Raw genomic sequence first — 19,168 nt, forward strand, 5'->3', positions numbered from 1 at the left:
CATTTTATTTTATTTTGTAATGATCATTAACAGGCCTGGTGATTTAAGCTGGAGCTGTGTGGATGTATAGAGATTATAGGAGCAGATGGACCTCAGTGTGAGACAGACGGTGTTAACGGCTCTGAGAATGTCTGGTATTCAGCTGTAGTTATCCTGCTTCAGCTGGGGTCAACATCTCACACACACATACACACACTTAGGTTTGCATTTCACCCAACTGTGCCCTGACAACAAGAACCCGCTGTCCACTTATAGCATGTGGAACAACTGCTTCCAGTCCCTCAACTTTTATTTTTGTTCAGTTTTAACCCAAATGACCCCTGCAAAGTACAACACCTAAATTCTGTATAAAGTTTACTTTAGTTGTCTCACTTTCAGATAGCTGCTAGGTCTCATTTCCCAAATGGCTTATATCGGTGGTGTCCATCATTTTAGATCATGGGACACGTACAGCCTAGTTTAATCTGAAGTGGGTTGAACTGCTGTTGCATACCAACAGACAACTGCAAGTTTAATATTATTTTCTAGTTTTTAACCATTCAGCTTGTTATGAAGAAACATGCTGGCGCAGCACCTTACGTCAGTGTGGTGTGGTATGGCAGGCTGTGGGTGATGTTTATGTCAGTAAGAAAGCTGAGAAACGGTGATGATTCAGAGCTCTGGCTCAGATGAAATTAGCACTTCAGATAACCGCTTTCATGACGTGATCTATTCTCTTGGAGATATTCTCCTGTAGTGCAATGCACCCCAATTCAAAATACAGTGAAAAGTCTGAAGTTATGGCCTCTTTTTCTTCAGTTTTTATACTTTGCAAAACAATCAGAAAGACAGATTGGACCCTTTGACTGGCTTAAGTTGTCTTAATCCATAGTTGTTCAGTCAGTACTATTGTGACACAGATGTCACATGTCTGGGGCTGTGGGGGACCTTTGTTAAATTTAAGAAAATAAATCTGTTGAGGTGTTTTTTTTTTTAAACAGAAAGACTGGTCCAAAATGGAGAGAGGTGATGAAGAAATGCATTCTAGAAAACGTAGCAGTCATATAAGCTTGAATCATACTAGAGAGGAAATGTTGGCATGCTATCTGCTGATTTGATTTTAATGAAATCTCCTTCAGTCAAAAATGTGTTTTCCTTAGTGTTCCTTGATTTGGAGGTTTGGCTCATGTGGTGGAGTTTGCACATCAGCATCTGCATATTTATCTGCTGAAGGGAGATTTTTCCTGAGCATGTCAGGAGGGGGTCTTCATTCGCTTTTTTCCCCAGTTCTCACTCCTTTTTTGACAGAGCATATATGGCAGGTCACCGCCCAACCTACAGTAAGGCAAACAATCAGCTTTTCTAGACTTTCAAAATATTTTCCTTCTTTTTTAACGTTTTTCTTTGTTGTTTCTTGTTTTAGCACATCAGTGCGCATCCTTTATTAAAAATAAAAATCAGAAAGATTAAAAAAAACAAAAAGTGTGAAATGAATACTACATCAATGACCATCACCTAACCCGATCTCATTTGTAGCTTAACTGGGCATAAATTTGACCAAATGGACTACAAAACGTTTGGGCCATTAATAATGACGCATTTCCTCTTTGCCCCACCGTAGGATTATCTTCCCCCCTCCTCATTTACTCACACACATACACACGATACCTCTGCTACTCACACACTGACTGCCACTTGGAAATTTCCCTGAACACGCAGGATATTTTAGTGCCGAGGAGCGGGGCTGCCGGCTAATGTGCATCTTCTCAGGGCTGATTTGCCTGAAATGCCCCAGCAGAGGATCTGAAGGTAGGTTTACACCCCCTGTAATCGCTTTAATCTGGTGACCATCTCCCCCCGTCCAGCAGCAGATCTGCTTGACCTCTCCGACCAAGCTTTTTAATCAAACTGCATGCTGTGCGTGATCGAGCGCAGCCTGAGCGTCCCAGCCTCTCTCATGCTCTGTGTCTGCGCTGCATTATTTTCTGAATGGATCTGCGGTCTTTCAGTCGTCGTGATGCTCATTTGAATTAACGAAACTTGTGGGGTCTTTAATTGGCGACTTCTCTGGTTGCACCGCATCGGTTTTTGGCGACTTTTATGGACCACATGGTTGCAGCAGGGGGTCGCCCGGTGAGTTTAGTTTTCTTTCTCCCTCTCTCTCACGCTCTCTTGGCCTTTGAAACCGCAGGATTCAGCGTGTGGTTTGTGCGGAGTCAAAAAGGTATGGAGAGTTCACGGAGCGGCTGGTAACCAAACTTACGTTGCGCTGGCCGGAGAAAACCAGCCTCCGCCATGTTTCTAATTCAGTCAAGCTGCCACTCGTAACCACAGGCACTTATTTCTAACTTTTTAAATCAATATTTTTCCATGCTGGCGTCGGAAACGCACGCATTAAAGGCTGCAAACTGTATGAAGCCAGTTACAATCGCCCAGCGTCACATGGCTTGCAGGGGAGAGGGGGGGCGCCTATGTTTGTGCAATGGGCGTTATTGCCACCTTTATCCGGCGTATTTCCCACGGCTGAGTGCATGTGATCGCCGTTCTCTGGCTAACCTGACCACGGTCAGTGTGTGATGGAGAGAGCAGCGTGGGGTGGGAAATGCAAACTGCGACATGTAGAGTAATGTATGACTCCACCACTGCAGCAGGTTGTGTTGAATAAATGGTGAGGATGGCTGACTATGGGCTCCGCTGCCACACCCCTTCATAGAGAGACGAGGATAGTTATATTTTTACACTCATCACATGTTATTATTATAACTGGTAGGAAATCTCGTGATATCTCCAAATGTCTCCTCCTGTTTGGCATGGGGCTGAGCTGAGAGATCACCCCCCTCTCTCTCTCTCTGTGTGAGTGTGTGTGTGTGTGCGTGCGCCAAGTTTGTGTGTGAGCAACGATCAATGCAAGACATGGCTACTAGTACTAGAATAAGTGGACCTATCAGCAGCCAGTGAATTTTAGTGAGCCTTGTGTGTACACTGTGACATTTGTGATATTTGGGCAGGGATGGAGGAAGAGATGTCTGTAATGTATAATGTGCAAGTGAGTTTCTCTGGCAGTTTGATGGACTAAAGTAAACCCTCCCCTGATGTGCCCCCCACCCTTAGATCCCCCCACACCCAAAAGCTGCCCAGACCTTGGCTTGTCAGAAGACACATGACCTTACAGGCTGCAGGCTTCAGTGTGTGTGTAATGCCTCAGGAGAGTGCTCTCCTGTGACAGTTTTTTGTTACACATCATCTATATATCTTCTATGAGCCAGTTGACAGTAAGGATGGCATACTGTAGCCTGTGGGGAATACTTGGCAGATATTAGATATAGTTGCCCAAAAATCTATAGTTAATAAGGAGGCGGCAGCAGCAAAGAGAATGTCATCGCTCCGGCTCAAGTTGCCCTGTGTTAAAATCTGTCCTTTCAAAATGGCAGCTCTCATCCAATGAGCCAAGCCTCTGTTTTCTGTTTGCTTATCATTTATTCTTCTGTACATCTCTGTGAAAATGTCATTCTCCTGAGCCCCATAGTTAACCGTTACTATCTGCTGTGGCTGTTTGGTATGCAGCTCTGGCACCAGCGACGGCACAGATCATTTATTAAACTGGCCAAACTCACTCTGGCTTCCCTGACATAAAAGCAGCAATCAACAGCGTTTTCATTACATTAGCAACTGCGCTGACCTTTTGGAGAGTGTGTTTATGCATCCATTACGCTCTTAGTAGTTTTTCAAAGTGGTGGCCTGCACAAAAGCCCTCTTTTTTTCGGAGTAACTGTTCAGTTATTTGGTGCTGAAATGAACAGAGACGGAGTGAGAATCGCAGAGATGTTCTTGAGGAAGTATTGAAAGTACTGCACATTTAAAAAAAAAAAAAAAAAAAAATTCTCACATTAATAAATGTTTAATGGAGAGTTTTGGCAGAAGTTATAGTCTGCAGCTGGAAGATTGAATGAATTGTGATAATCGTTTAGTTTGTCTTCATCTGTGGGGGATTTTAACTTTCAATGGAAATATGCTCCTGGCTTCACATCCAATCTGTGAGGTTATTCATCGGCTGCACATGGCTAATTTATTGATCTGTCTCTTTGTTCTGGATGAAATCAAGCCTCTGCTGTCACCTCTGACCACAGAGAGGAAGTAATGAGCAAACCGTAATGACAGTTTAATGACATTGATAATGCAGTGAATCACAGGAGTGAGCAAACGGTTTGCTTTTGCAATGGTCAGCCTGGTATTTCTGTTGTGCTCTGTTGGTGAGGGGCACATACAGGCAGTGTTATTGTCATGGTCAGTAGTGTTGTGGTGTACAGCAAGCAAGTCCAAGTTTTCTATTAAGATTTCCTCCGAGACTGCAACAGAAAAAGTACTGTGCTTGTGATCTGTGTACCCCTTTTTAAATTTATTATGCAAAAGCCGCACAATGAGCAAACTCTTTGTAATACAAGTAAAGGGAAACCAGTTAAAGCTGTACAAAGAAAGCTACATTTAGCAAACCCAATACAGATTATTTACAAATCTCTGACTCGCAGTAGCTACACCTTGATGCCCGTTTCAGAGTTGCTCTCAAGTAAACCGACTCTGGTTGCTTTTAATGCTGCGCTGACCTCGTGAAGCTCTTCCTCTACTGCGTTTGTTTCCCAGAGCAGCTCCCAGCTGGTCACCTGGAATTAATTCTGTTTTTTTTTGTTTTTTTTTATGTGAATCTGAGGGCCTGAAACAAATGTTTTGAGCTGGTTGCCAGATTGGTAAATAAGCGTCAGCGTTTGGCTGACAAAACTGGCAAAGATAATTGGTGTAATGCATTTGACTGACAATGTTCTTATGTGAGTATGTGATTATAGATAATCATTGTATGAGCTACTTGTCAGGGTGAAAGAGGAGTGATGACCTCAAGCATGCCTAATCACATTTGCAGTTTCAGTCATGTCACATTGTTGCTGTTGATTGGTTTAAAGATGACATTAAAGCTTTTAATGACCAGGCTTAGTCAGAATGGTCTCATCTACAACGTTTGTATATGGACACGGTACCTGCTCGGCCTTGTTTGGGGACGCCTCGTTGGGCCATTTTACATCATCTGCTCTCCTCCTTTGCGGCCCTAGTTTGTTGCTCTGAAAATTGGACTGGTAAACTTGTTTTCTCACTGTCAGTCAGGCATGGTTGATTGTCTAATTGTCCATCACTTAAATCAACTTTTTTGTGTGACCTCAGCAGTGCCAGCATGTGGGGTGGGTCCTTCTGTGAAACTAACATGTTGTCAATTGTCTTTCTGCTATATATTCTCAACTCTCAGTGTTGGAGTGGAAAAAGGATAGCTCTAATTTTGGATTCCTTTCAATCCATGTGTGCAAATATGCTCTGAATTATAATCCTTGAGATGTATTTATTTACTCTGTACATACCTTTCTGTGAATCGGTTTGCACTGTTAGTGGTGGAGTCCACTGTTCCTGCCCTATATTCTAACAACCTGTGTATGCATAGCTGCAGTGTGAGTTTGGTTGGCTGCACTGTAAGCAGATAAATCAGTTCTCCTGTTGTGTTTCTGATGAATTAAATACTCGAGGAGTGTTTGCAGCCCACATTAAACCCCACCTGCTGCTGATGTGTTGATCAAGTGTTAAATCAACTAGGCCTGACCCAGTGACAAGATTTACAACTTTAATGCTTCATATCAGCAAACTGAGTTCATTATGGCTCAGAAGGGGCCTTTTCAAGGAGGGGAGACTTCATACATAAGCATAGCTGACCTGCACACAGTTGAGGCAAAAATCTGTTACTTTGTTAGATGCATTTTTCTGTTACCTCGGCCCTTTTGATGAGCAAAAATCTTACTCTGTTTTTGAGTGAATGAACCTCAGATCATACAATAATTTAACTGGTGATTTCTTTTCCCGTGGCTCTGGCTAAAACCTCAGAATTTTCTTTTTGTCGAAAGAACCTTTTGTATTTTTAACTAACTTCAGTTTATGTAATTAAATGCCTCACATGCTGGAATACTGTTTTGGAGTTCTTCATGCCAGAATCTGAATGGAGACATTTTAATGAGCGTCTGGCCTAGTTTAAGTTAACAAAATCACAGAATTTCACACTTTGTGACCAACCTGGGCATGCATGACCTTAAACACAAGAGCGAAATCACAAGGTTCCCATCAAACAGGCTCCCCGTGCCTGCCTCTTTCTCATGTGCAGTTTTTGGATAGTTTCAGACAAAGAAAGGAGTGGAAAGCTTTCAATTATCCATCATTTATGAGGTAAGAACTGGCAGCAAGTGACTGGCTCATAACATGTTGAAGCCTCAGAGTGCCAGACTTTGAGTTCTTGAAAATGTCTTCTGGAGGGGGGAGGGGGGATTGAATTACAATATAAAAAAAATGAACTAGCAATGTAAAGATTAATGTCCAGATATTAAAGGATACTATAAGTTCATCAAGCAAACAAGTGGAAGGATTGTGATGTGTAAGTTTTAGATGATGGCTACAGTTGGATGGATGCAGCAGAGGCTGCCTTCTTGGCACACTGTATCTACTTTCTCTTTTTTCCCACCTCCCACTGAGTTCTCGTTTGCCCGCCTCCCACTCACTTCACCATCCCATGTAGATTGCATCACAAATAGAAGCCAGTACCGTGACTGCCCACTGGTAACATGAAGAACTATTTCTGCACAACTAGCCTTTCCTAATTGATTAGTTTTAAATACTCAGCATGACTCAAGGGCAGGATATGTTCAGTGTGTGTGTGTGTGTGTGTGTGTGTGTGTGTGTGTGTGTGTGTGTGTGTGTGTGTGTGTGTGTGTGTGTGTGTGTGTGTGTGTGTGTGTGTGTTGTTTCTGTTTTGTCTATAAATAAACATGAAGTATGTTTTAGGAGGAGCAAGCAGTCTGTCTGAGCAACTGTTGCCCTGCAGCAGGCTCCATATGTGGCTCTGTGCATTCTGTGATGCAAGGCGGACGACCCTCAGTCTGGTTTAAAAATACAAAATTTTGGTCATGCCATGCAGTTTGGAGCAGCGGTAGCCAGTATGGTTGTCATAGAAACGAGCGATTGGAAACTCATGCTGCTTACTACTACAACAGGGTTTTAAACTGAAACAAATGAGCGCCACTGTGCCCTGAGATACATTTATATTTTGTCCATAATGATACTTTGTAGCATTAAAGGAGCTAAAATGGGCTTTTAACACCAGCTATTCTTGTTATTTGGTGACACAGAGGCTGAGAATTTACTCTCCTGCCAAATTGATTTGTCAAATGTTCTACACCTGAAAGAACAGAGCTTCCAACCTCAGTGCAGTGGTTATCTATCTCTGTCAAAATATGAATGCTGGACACGGTCGATCTTTTAGCTGGAACGCAGATGTTCTCATGCTGTTTGACACTCACGTTCATAAATTCAGAAAATAGTACTGTGTTGAATATGGCGTCGAGTGTGGTGAAGTCCGGTCATTTCTGAATTCTTGTGCTGTGTTTTATTATTTCTTGCTGGAAATGCTTGTGATGGGCTCTGTTGCAGCTTTTTGGTACTAAATGTGCTAACACTTGTTGGCTTATGATTATAAATGTAAGATAAGATAAGATAAGATAAAACTTTAATGATCCCACGACGGGGAAATTTGCGCATTACAGCAGCTCAATACAGAAAACTAAAAATAGAATAGAATAAAATAAAATAGAAAAACACTATACAAAAACACTATACACATATACATAAGCACTATATACAGAAAATATATAGTCAATACACACATGTACATATACACACATATACACACACATCAAAACACTATATACAGATATCAAAATATTATATACATTTGTAGCCGGTAAGGTACACAGCATACACGGTATGCATTATATGGGTGAGTGTAATAAATAAAATGTATCTGGACTGTAAGGATAAAGTGATGGCAGAGGAGGTAAAGTGTCCAAGTGACTCAAGACATTATGAAGTGTTGTACAGTCTAACTGCTGTTGGGATGAATGACCTGCGAAAGCGCTCCTTCCTGCAGCGAGGATGTTTCAGTCTCTGACTGAAGGAGCTGCTCAGCTCACCCACGGTCTCATGCAGAGGGTGATGGGGGTTGTTCATGATGGATGTCAGCTTTGCTAACATCCTCCTCTCACCCATCACCATCACAGACTCCAGAGGACATCCCAACACAGAGCTAGACCTCCGCACCAGTTTGTCGATCCTGCTCCTGTCCCTTTCGGTGCATCCACCCCCCCAGCAGGCCACTGCGTAGAAAAGGGCAGATGACCTGCGAAAGCGCTCCTTCCTGCAGCGCTCCTTCCTTCCTTTTATGACACAGTGGTCTGTTAAAGACCACTGTGTCATAAAAGGTCTTTAACAGAGTCCTGCAGACACCGAAGGACCTCAGTCTCCTCAGCAGGTGGAGTCGACTCTGGCCCTTCTTATACAGGACATCTGTTTGTAGTCCAGTCCAACTTGTTATTGAGATGAACACCCAGGTATTTGTAGGAGACCACTGTCTCAATATGCTTTATGTGACCTTAGGTTTTAGTGTGCATCCTCAGTGTTATGCTAATTTGTGGAATGACTATATGGGGTGGGCAATTAATCTTCACAAGGGGCCACATGAGAAGCTGGAACAGTTGTGGAGGGCCACTTCAATAAGCTGAGGTTAATTCTGCTCAGTAATAATTTTCTCTCTATAAACGTATTGGTGCAGGGCTCCACAACAGTCCCATTTTCTCATCTAGCTTTTCTGGTTGTAATCTAAACTTTCTATGATTATATGCAAAAATCAGCCAGGAAATACATGTCCTTTTAAGCTACATAAACATCTGTAAGACAGCTCAGTGTTTTTTGGGCCAAATCCAGGTTCACTTTAAAACATCAGCTTGTAGTTTCAGGGGGTTTGGACAAAGCCAGCCATCATCCCAACTCTTGGATGAAAGAGTATCTACTCTGAAATGTGTTTCAGGTTACAGCTGAGCTCTTTAGCTATTACTGGACTGCATCTCTGGCAGCAATCCATGCTGCCGTAGTTGCCACCTCGAGGCTCATGCCTCTTAGTCGCCAGGGCAGAAATATAACCTAATCAGGTGTGTGGTGCTCCCAGTACATAAGCATACTGCACTGCAAACAGTGCAGATTGGCTGTTTTGTACAAAACCACATGTGGCCAGGCACCCTTGTGAACCATGTTAGTAAGTAACACCCTGTAATTTTCACATTTCTCTTGAATCCCTCACTAAATCTTAGGCAGTAAAATTCAATCATCGTTTGCCCTCCTCTTCTCTCTGCTCGGGGGTTGTTTAATCTAGCTGAAGTAACCAGAAAATGTAGTAGTTGCCTAAAGGTTGCAGGATCTCGTCTATTACATAGAGGATGATTGTTTGAATCTAACGACAAAGTGAGAGACTACAGAAAAAATTACCTATGCAGCTATCTCTCTTTTGAAGTCGTGTTTTTACACATGACATCTTGCACTAAACTCTTTCTGATTAAAGGCATTCTCAAAGTGTCATCTTTCTCACTAAATATATATTTCCAATTACACATTTTATGTCTCTCTTGGATATAACTTGCATATGATAATTTTCTCAAATATTTAAAAACACAGGTAGTATTCAGGTATTGTACTAATCTGGCAAAGCTGTTCAGTAAAAAGTATATTGGGCGGGGCGCCCAGGTGGCTTAGTGGTTAAAGCCGGCGACCACATACATATGCCGCATTGCGTTGCGGGCGGCGCAGGCCCGAGTCCCAGCCTGCCGCCAACTTGCCCGCCTGCCTTCCCCCATGTCTTTCCCCCATTTCCTGTCTCTCCTCCACTGCAAATAAAGACGCTGTGGCCAAAAAATTAAAATAAATAAATAAAAAAAAAAAAAAGGATACTGGACTTTTACCAAATTTGACACTAGCAGGCAATTTTAGTCTCAATCCACTTATTGTTTGTTTTCTGTCTGCTTTAGCCAACCCAAAATTGCAGATGTGAAACCTCTGAACCAAAAATGCTGGACCATTGTCGAACAAAAGGAGCAACAGTTTGACTATGTTGTACTATGACTATTCATGTGTTTTCACAAAAGAATCGAGAAAGAGGATATGCAAGGACAGGACAGCAAAGCGACCTGAAGAAAAATGAACCGCTGTAGCAGAACGCGAGCTGTATCTCCAGAATGCATTAGGGAGCTAGTGAATCTGCAGCCAGAAAATTAAAAATGTGGATGAGCACATCGTGATTTGATTGCTCTGCCAATGAAAACCACAGACCCACCCTTCTATTTTAAAGATGAGGACATGGTTCCTCTGTCACTTTGAAGCTGCCCCAGCAGTTGGGGAATAACATTACAACAAAGTCATGGACAAATGGTGTTCCCATTACTCAACATGAATGTTTGTTGACAAATTTCAACATTTGTATCACTCATCAAATTATTTCTGTCGCTGTGACGTAGTGGTTTGTGAAAATAACCCCACGTTGGAATTCCCCAGGAAGTTGTTGGAGCAGCTTGGAGCTTTGTTGCACAGGGGTGAGTGAGCATTCTGGGAGTACTGGAAATGTATCCCACCAACACCACTCCCCTTAGCTCCGCTCTAGCCCTCCTGCAGCCTTGGGAAGCTATTCTTGGTTTTCCCATAAGTATAAATTCTTGCTCTAAATGCTTTTCATGGGGAGTCACCTCTCTGTATAAGGCCACCCTGTTGGCAGAGGGGCTGAAATGGCCCTGGTGTTGCAGAGCAGAAAGAGCAAAACACTCTGGAGATGTGAAAATAATTAATTACCACAGTCACACTTCACATTGTTTGGTGGTTCTTGAGAATCACTTCAAAATTGGTTGGTTTTCTGTTGTCGTTATGAACTGTGTATGTGTGTGGGCACGGCACCCCGCGCCAATGTACATAGGATGAGTTTGGGCATCAATGAATAATTTAGGGTTCATCATTCAGTCACGGAAATCTAAACATAAAAAATATCAAGGCATTAGAGCTCAAAATTATTTAAATAGAGAAAGACATTAATTATATAGTTTAACCATGGGTATTGGTTCATTATGGATAGAACAGAATAGAAAGACTTTATTTGTCATTGTGCTGGTGTATTATGAAATTTGGACAAACCTGAAGAAAGAATATCAAAGATCTATAAGACTCCTCATTAGTGTCTCCTCATGGGGGTCTCTTAATAAACTCATCACCTAATGGAAACTTCAGTGTAATTTTATTGATGTGCAGGGTAGTCCGATAATCATCAGTTATCTTATGCAGATGCTGTGAACCAGAAACACTGAGGAGAGGCTTACTGGCAATGGAACACTTTGTCACCTAACGAATCAAAAGCGTAAAAGTGGTTGGTGCATTGTAGTGTAATATCTCTATGAATGAGTCTACGATATGATGATGGAATTTATATCACTTGGACCCAAGGGGATTGGTTTTTTGACTGTTTTTGCCTGCATATGCCAAGCCACCAGTGCACTAAATGGGTGTCTTTTTAAATAGTTTGCCTGTAATGATTGTGCATGTATATTACAGCAAATATATTACAGGTGTTCCTTAAGGGTCACTCCTGACCCCCTTTCTCTTTTCTGTATTAACACTTTGACACCAGGCGATTGCCACCAATACACCTGTTACCTGCCGTGAACAGCTCGTTAACACCAAGCATACTACCACTGAGACGTTAGCTCAAGCGCACTTTGAATTATCAAAAAAAAATTTCTGAAAGCTGAGAACTTGTGGTAATTGTTGCTGGAAGTCCGCGAACGGTGGGGCATTTGAAATATGTTCTGTCGCTGACAACAAGTTTCGTGTTGACGGGTTAACTGAAAAGCAAATATATTAAATGTATATCAACTTTTCTCTGTGTAGCATCTCTATGTTTTGGAGCTAATATTCAAATGTATGCTGATGACACTGTTGTATATGTATGTGGCATTGGTGAACTTGAAACTAATGCCAAACTTACTAATGTTCTTTCAAGTGTTACCACATGGTTGAATGAGTCTTATCTTCAAGAAAATGTATCTAAAACAGTGTATATATTTTTCACCAAATCAGTCAGTTATGTTGTAGAACCTAACATTTACATTTCCGGAGGAAAAACTGTGATTTGTAGACGAGCACAAATTTTAATACACTCAATATTCTCATTTAAGTCTGAATTTTTTAAAAGGTATGTAATTTAGTTCAGTTTAATCTCGTAAACTTCTAAACTTAGATACCAATTCAATAACATGTCTGTCCTTGCAGCTAAAATGTACATGTATTCCATAATCTTTTTCTATATTAATTCTGTCACACTACATGGTCACAGGCTTAATGCTTTAAAACCATTACAGTTTCTATATAACAGAACTTTGAAAATCTTTAAAAGGCCTTGTTACCATCACAGTTGTTTTAATTCTACAAAAGCATAGTCAGTTTGAAAAATATTGTGAATGTCTTATTTATAAAATTTTACATAATATGTCTCCTCCACCACTTAGTCAATTTTTTACTATTAGAGCAAATAGAAATCAAATTACAAGAAGCTTGACTAGACAGGACTGTATTATTCCTTTGAGTTTCTTTTGGTCAGTCTGCATTTTCTGTAAAGACTGCACAACAATGGGACTGTATACCCATCAGTATCAGAAAGCAGAACACCTCCAACACTCTTAAATGTCAGTTAAAGAGATGGCTGACAGCTAATCAGTTTTGTCAGCATTGAGTTGATTTTGTCCGCTTGTTACCATCTTGCTTCCCTTTAGTATTTTTTCTCTTTCTTTCCCTTTTTTTTTTTTTTTAATCACTGTAATGTTGATATTGTGAATTGTTTTTGATTTTTAGGTTGCTTTTAAAATCTTTTTTTTTTTTTTTTTTTTTTTTTTTAGCCTGTCATGTCTGGCATCTTTCACAATCGGAATGATGATCCGAATGCACTGATGTACCAAACATATTTGCTTTGACAAGAACAGCTCTATATGTTTCCTATAGGCTCTTCTTGTTAATGTTTGCAATTTTATTTTTATTTATTTATCTTTTTATTTAGTTATTCATGCCAAGTCTGACAGGCAACAAGGAAGGGGCAAGAACAAGAGGTGGGGGGGAGAAAAAGGGGGGGGGGGGGGGAGAGAAAAGGAAGAAAGGAGATAGAAAAAAATAAATAAATAAATAAATAAATAAAAAAAAATAAAAGGGGTTGATATACTCACACACACACACATCCATACACACACCCATATGCACCTACATATACACACACACACAAACACACACACACAAGTTTATTGTTTGTAGTAATGTGTGTGTATGCGCCTTTGTCATGCAATGTATTCGATAATGAGGGCGAGAAACTGCAACCATGCCCCCCGCGATCCAGAGGTAGATAGGGAAGGACCCAGGGGACCCAGGCCATCCACAGCACAGGAGCTCAGAAGACTTGGGGCCACACATCCCGATGGCAACCGCGTACACTCCCCAGAAGAGGAAGGAGGGAGGCTACAGACGGAACCCCCACAATCCAGGGGCTAGAGTCCAGAGAGCCAGAGACGACGGGCAGCCCACCCCCCCCGGCAGGCCGGCACCCCCAGCACGAGCCAGGCATGCGGCCCCCGAGGCCCCAAGCGCCCGAGAGCAGCCCGACACCCGGCAGAGCCCCCCCACGCGCCAAAGAGGCCCAAGCCACCCCCAGGTCACGGCCACCAAGGGAGCAGGCCAAAAACCATGCCGAGACATCCGGCCACACATCCCGGGACCCACGGGCACCCACACCCCAGGGGCGGCAGTGACGACCAGTGGGGAGCAGCGTGGAGCGGTAGGGAGGGGTAACTCCCACCCTCCGTGTCCCACCGGTGCCAAGGCTTGGCAAGCCACCAACCCAGGCCCAGCTGTCCACACACACACACTCTCACAAGCACGCACGTACACACACACACACACGTACCAGTCATTCCCTCATGTACACACACGCACATACACACGCACGCACATTCGCATGCACCAGTCACACACTCATGCATACGCACATGTAACATACATGGACACCTAATGTGGGAGAGCGGGTACCAGCACCAAGCCAGCGGCAACCCAGGGAAGCAGCCAACCCAGCCCCGAACAATGAGCCAGTCCCCATCCCAGGCGGGGTGCATGGAACCGGGGTGTGAGAAGGCCCGCCCGCCCCCTCCTCCCACTCAGCGTGTTGGGGGGGTGATGTGAATGTATGTACTGAGAAGAATGTGTATGGCTGTGTGAAAACTACAGTGCTTTTAAAATTGGAGGGACAGATGTAATATGAGCACTGAATAACAGCGCCCATCCACACCGTCCCCCCAAGGCCCTCAATGTCTAAAATGTAAATAAAATTGAGGTGCAGGCAGCAGTGAACAGACAAGTGGGGCCACCTCAGCAGTGCCACCCACTAACCACTGTGTGACACACCTGCCCCCCAAGGCCCTATATGTACTATGATGTGTTGTGAGCTGTATAATGCAATTAAAAAAGGAGGAGTGGGACATCACGCAGCACAGCGAGCAGAGCCGAGGTGATGGCCCTACTCACTGCAGCACGAGCCCCCCACCCCCGAGAACCTATGTGTGCATAATGTGATGTTAAACTGAGTGGGAGGAGGGGAGGGGCCAGGATAAATATGACCGGGAGGCAGAGGACTACCCCCCGGAGGAAGAGAGCCAGCTAGCTACTGGCTCACTAGGCACCCCAGTTCCCTACACCCCCACCCCACACGGCGGTGCGCCGTGTGGGGTGGGTTTAAAATCTGACCACAGACTAAAATTAGCCTGGGGCTAATTGTAATACATTTACAGTAATGTTTATTAATGTATATCATCCCTGTCAAAAATAACTAAATAAGCCAAAATACATTTTTATCAGAGTAATTTTTCCTGTGTGCTGAAAAAGCAGCTGAATTTAGTGTTTGCTTTAAGCCAATACAGACTCAATTCTCATAACAAGCCTACAAAGTTGGACCAAGTTTCAGTCCATCTTACAGCGCAGTACACAGGTACTGCTTAGCTGCTGTTACGATGTTGACCGAAGCACCTGAAATGGGAGAACTGTTGAGGGTTAAATTCTTAATTTGATTACTAATTTGGTGTCTGGGCTTGCTGAGGCATCTCTCTGAGCTGTGTGTTAATGTTATCTGCCCGTTAATCTGGCCACTGTGGCCCGCACGTTGACTCACAGGTGTGTCTACAGTTGGTTGCTGGGCAGTTTGGGTCACTGTGGTTTGTTTTTTTGTTTTAATTTCATGTTATTTTGTATACAAACTGAATGCTAATGTCAATGAGGATTTGCTCATCCTGTTTTTTTTTTTTTTTGGCCACTATTTGCCTTATAGATTTGTTGGTGTGTTTGCTCTCACTTGATATGCCAATTGTAACCACCACCCATGGTTCTCCTGTGATAGTGTTTGGACATTATACTAACATTCTTTCTTCTTTTTGACCCACAAAGAAAATGTTGTCAGTTGGTTTGCTTTCCTCTGTGTGCCATGTACTTTTTTTTCTTTCTTTCAGATACTTGTGTGTTGCATGTGTCTCACTTTGCAGCCCTCACAAACTTATCCAACCTGACACTACAAAATTCTGTGGATAGATGGCACCAGAAATAGCACTTTAAGTGGCTGTTAATGTATGAGTGTTACACAATCGCACTGTCAGTGCTCCTTGCCCTTGGCCAAAACCTTCCTGTCTGGGACAGACTTGCTTGTGCTCCCCACCGCCCTGCAGACCTCTGATGTTGCTTGTAGATGTTGTAGACTTTGAAAAGGGCTATATAAGGGAAACCATTCTTTGTTTATTAGTTAAGGGAAAGTACATGGGAGTGCTGCCAGGCCTCTCAGAGTAGAAAATGGGGACAGTAAGAAGAAGACGAAACACCACTCAAACAGAGTGTGCTCTGCTATGTGGAGTTGTAAACATTGCTCCTTTTCATTTTTCTTTTTTTCTTTTCTTTCTTTTTTTTTTTAAAGGCAGTGAACTGATTGTGGCAGCTGGCTTACATTACATGTGAAGAGCTCAGTGTTAATCAGATGGCTTAAAATAGGCTTTTATATGTGCATTAGGTTATGGACAGTGCACACTGATGCAGCTAGTTAGGATACTGTGGTAACATTAGCTGCCACTGAATGAGTATAGTCTGGTAGTTGCTGTTAGAGTTTTGAGAAGTGGGAGAGAAGCGATCCACCTGCAGAAGACTCCTCTTCTGCTACCCTGACTAATAGTTTTATTGCATTCTTATAAGTGAAACTTGCAAGCAAAAAGTACTAAATAAACATGCTACAATTTGGATTTTTTTTTTTCCTCCCATATACACTGGCTTCACATGGATGAGAAATTCAGCTGAAAGTACACCTCACATTGGTCGTGACAGGTACCAGCTGCAAGATGGCAGTTAGGCTGCTCAAGGTACTACCTGTATATGTTGAAATTTTATTCAGGCAGGCATGTGTGTCTGGAGATGCATAAGTATGTAACCAACATTTTTTCCATTGATGCAGATATTTAAATCCCAAATCTCTCTGAGTGTCGACGTTTAATAAACATTTGAGGAAATGTATTAAGTCATTAAAGAGGCTTAGGTTTACAGTTGTCATTAGGATGGTGGAAACCAATAATGGAGGTGGTGCTAAGACAAAAGTTTGAATGCTCAGATTTGGCTTTGTAGAATCACTGCTGCACAGTTTGCTTCTAAATCACTGAATGGCCTCTACATGAATTGCATGTGGTTTCACACGGTCTTCCCTTCAACTTGGTGTTTTTCTTTGTATAGAATTAATGAAAACCACGGGATTTGATGCTTCATAAACTGCACTTAATTTCCGAAGCCACTGTTTGCAAACAGTGGCATAATCACTTGTGGTCCTGGTTTGAATTTAATTTAGATAATCCAGTGTTAGTATTTTCTGCTTTGCCAATTTAAAATAAGATTGTTCCTAGTAATCTTCTGAGCTTAAAGTTGTTGCACACAGTCTTTCATATCTACATGTCTGTGGGGAGCTTGTTTTCCAGCTGGCAAAGAGACAAATGCTCCATTGTCAGATTCCTCTATTTAGATGGACTCAGGCATTTTGTCTTTTGGAGTGGGGTAGAATGCCAGCCTTGTCCTCAGTCGGGTTACTTATCTCCCCAGTGCAGAGCACACCCCCAGGGAAATTACTTGGGAGGCTTCCTCGCCCACTCCTTCAACTCTTTAACAACATGATTGAATGATGTCTCACTTCAGGGTTTCTGCCAGAAAAAGTTGTTGGGCCCAGCAGCTGAGAACATCTTGTTTGGGGTGTTTCATCATATTATGTGTATCCTGAAGATGGGCACACAGAAGTATGGTAAAGGGATAATTATAACCAGGTACTTTTCAGACCAGGTGATAATATACATGTCAGATATAGCATGTCTGTAGTGCTATACTTCATAAAGTTTGAGTCACACTGGAAACATTGCACAAATAAACTTTCCCATCCATACAGAGGTTTCTGTTGGTTACTGTAGCACTGTCCACCTGCCATAGACACAAGCTGTGTGGGACAAACAGAAAAACAGAACTGCGTAGGCTACGTGTCCCATCTACTTCTACTGAGCTGATGGAGTGTTGCTGATAAGACAGAAAAAGAGAGACCTAGAAGTTTTTCCCACTTCAGTATGAAGAGAAATTATGGCCTAAGTCATAGAGGCCCAGAGAGCAGCCGGTGACACCTTGGCAACCCTCAGGTCACTAGGGAAAAATGTGTATTCCCCAACTGATTGGCGAGTGGTTGCTGGCTGTCGCCATGTGAAATCTGTTGCAATGAGGGTGCTGCACCAATCGCCTTCTTGTGATTGCTTTGACTGCTAGTAGGTTGCTGCGGTTGCCCGTAGTTTCCATGGCCGAACGGTAGAGAAACTTGGAAAAAGTGCAGCACAAACTGGAAATGGAGACTGTTCACATTCAAAGCAAAAGTTACACCTTTATTAAATGTGTTGGTTACTGTGATATATTAGGGCCAATATACATAAAGTAAAAAATATAAAGAGGAATGAGAGAAAATTCAAATGCCAAGATTTTTTACAAAAAATTTTTTTTTTTTAAGGAAACACATGGGTTCCCCTCCTCCTGAAATGTTCACACTCTCATTCTACAAGCAGCACTTTGTTCAAACATGCATGTTATAAATCCATGCTCCACTGTTCTCCTCAGTTTTATTTAGTAGTTATTCTTTATGCTCATAAGGCTGGTAAGCAAACAGCAGGTGGAAATTTGTTGCTGGCTGCTCTCAAGGAAAATATTCACGCAGAGACTCAGTCTGGATTTTGAACTGGCAACAGGCACTGTTAGGATGGTGGATTTATATGCCAGTTACAAGTGGCAGATGGGATTTTTGTTTTTGATCTGTTTTCCCTAGTATCAAATGCAGCTTGTTCCTTGATTAGAGTTTTGTAAAGTGTGCTGCCAAGCCTTTTGTCTTTTTAATGCAGCTGTGGGAGCAGGTGAATGCTGCTGAGAAACCTGGCATCCCTTTGTGCTTTGGACTGCCATGCATTCCAAAGATTTCCTTCATCTTGCAGGACTTTATTAAGGCAGGCTGTGTTTACCTGAAGCAGACACACACACACTCCTTTTTCTCTTTTTATGGGATGGAAGTTCCATTTTAATACACAATAATGCACTCTGATCTGTCTATTAAAATGGCTGCAATAAATATTTCTCTATTAACAATAAGAAGCTGTTTATGATGATGGCACCACAGAGAATTATAACTGGACTATATTTTCCCTTAGCTCAAGGAACCATATGGCAACAGCTGGCAGCTTATTATTATTATTTTTTAACCAAAACTGCTTTGTACTGTCCAGCACCAAACAACAGAAAAACAAAGTTAGCAACTACCTGGTGAACACAGTGGAGCACTTTGCAGCTAAAGAGCCAGATATTTCCCTTAGAAGTTGATCAACTCTAACAACAGACCTGACACAAGCACAGTTTGAATAGCTTTGTCAACGTGGTTGCCAACTCCCACACTTGTGGATTATCACGCATGCTTTCACCTCGAGTCCCGTGCTCTCATGCTGCCCAAACAAATCATATGCTGTTAAAAGGAAACCTCAAAGAACCTCCTATATGATTTTTTTTTTTTTTAAGCTAGGTTAAATAGACTTTTCTCTGCACATAGAACAAAGTCCGAGCATCAGGCTTTTCTCATATTTCAACTCTTGACGCTGGAGAGCACAAAAGACAGTTCGTGTGCTTAAGGCAG

The 19,168-nt window shown here is 42.4% G+C and overlaps 1 protein-coding gene across 1 annotated transcript in view; it reads left to right on the forward strand.

The window, feature by feature from the left end:
• The first annotated feature begins 1,653 nt into the window (after positions 1-1,653).
• tln2a (talin 2a) overlaps positions 1,654-19,168 on the forward strand; it is a 112,941-nt gene continuing 95,426 nt past the window's right edge. The window contains exon 1 of the mRNA XM_030719246.1: positions 1,654-1,788. The gene's annotated coding sequence lies outside the window, so the exon portion shown is untranslated. The remainder of the gene's footprint in view (positions 1,789-19,168) is intronic.

The sequence above is a fragment of the Archocentrus centrarchus genome, chromosome 3 (genome assembly GCF_007364275.1).
Source record: "Archocentrus centrarchus isolate MPI-CPG fArcCen1 chromosome 3, fArcCen1, whole genome shotgun sequence".
NCBI classification, from domain to species: domain Eukaryota; kingdom Metazoa; phylum Chordata; class Actinopteri; order Cichliformes; family Cichlidae; genus Archocentrus; species Archocentrus centrarchus.